This window comes from Malurus melanocephalus, unplaced genomic scaffold, assembly GCF_030028575.1.
Source record: "Malurus melanocephalus ecotype Western Australia unplaced genomic scaffold, MMel_1.1 scaffold_1196, whole genome shotgun sequence".
Taxonomy (NCBI): domain Eukaryota; kingdom Metazoa; phylum Chordata; class Aves; order Passeriformes; family Maluridae; genus Malurus; species Malurus melanocephalus.
Window position 1 is genome coordinate 1 of NW_026624428.1, and position 1,589 is coordinate 1,589.

Below are 1,589 nucleotides of genomic sequence, written 5' to 3' on the forward strand. Positions count from 1 at the left end.
CTCCGGAGAGATGATGCTTACATCAGCTCCCGAGTCCAAGAGACCTTGGAGAGTTATTACTTCTCCCTGGTACTCTAATGTAATGTCATGTCTGGGACGGTTACTCAGATCTACAGTTAACAATGTAAGCCCCYCCGTGGAACCRAATCCTCGGTCTCCACGTACTTGCTGACTACATGGAGTCAGGGCTTTTGTTAGCTGCTCCAATGGAATTAACTGAGCGATTCTTTGGCCTTTGGTRATCTGCAGTGGAGGGARCGGAGTGTGCACAATGATATAAATCTCCCCTGTGTAATCCGCATCTATAACCCCAGGTRACACAAATAATCCCAACATAGAAGCAGAGGAGYGCCCCAGGAGAAGGGCTCCCACTGCCTGCCCGTTAATAACAACCGGTCCCTTTATTCCACTTGGGACTTTAACGGGTCTGGGAGTGATCAGAGTTACAGCTACTGCGGCTGCCAGGTCCACGCCGATGCTTCCTTCGGTGGCAGGTCGCAAGCTGTCGGCGCCTGTTGCTGGGAAACAGCTGCTACTTGTGTCGGAGTGCGGCTGCTGCGATGACTCGACGCRCTGGCTCCGAAGTTTCCCGGACGCCGATGAGATGTTCCGGCRCTGTGTGAGCTGGAGTGRCACTTGGAGCRAYGGACTTCCGGGGTCCGACAATCCCGTCGAGTGTGGCCGAACTGTCCGCAACGATAGCACCTGGTCCGGTCGCTGGACGGAGCCTTGGGGTTGAATGCTGCAACAGCTTGAAGAGGCGCAAGCGCAGCCAAAACCTGACTCTGACTAGCCTGCGTCTGTTCTTTTATAACTGTTCCCAATTCCYTAATTGCCCCTGCTAACATTGCTTGTGGCCCCGCCGGAACGCTAGCGACACGTTCAAGCGCTTCCTCGATAGTCCAATTAGCTCCCAGTGTGCTGAGTACGCTTCTAGTGGCAGAATTACARTTTTGAAGYGCACACTGCTTAAGCATTACAGCACTCAAATASTCAGGGATCCCAGCTTTCTGCATAGCRGTAGCGACTTTGTCTATAAAATTAGCGAAAGCTTCGTCCCACCCCTGCTTTATATTCATAAATGTTGGCACACCTCCTGGTTCTTTTATTCTATCGATGGCCATTCGAGCTAGCCGCATCGATTCCCTGCATTTCTCAGGACCCATCCGGACCTGTGTTTCCGTGCGCAGATATGGCCCCCGACCCAGAAGCTCGTCTAGGGTTACCCCCTGGAGAGGGTCCCCAGGAGCTCGCAGAGTCATAACGCATTGTTGACTTAAGGCCTGCCAGTGCGCATTAAACAGAAGCTGCTGATGTTGAGTAAAAATAAGCCTAGAAATACCTTTGCAATCCGCTGGTAATAGAAGCTGTGTCCCCCACAGATAGTCTAACATCTGCTTAACCGGTTCGCTGGTAACTCCGTATTCACTGACAGTAGCRCGGAGCTGTGATAGGATTTTCCAATCAAGAGCAGTAATGGTTGCGTCTATATCTCCTTGCGGTGCTGGGTTGAATACAACCGGACACGCAAGATCTTTTACTGCTTCTAAGCCTTCCGCATCTCCGCAACGTACGCATTCTTGCGCAAC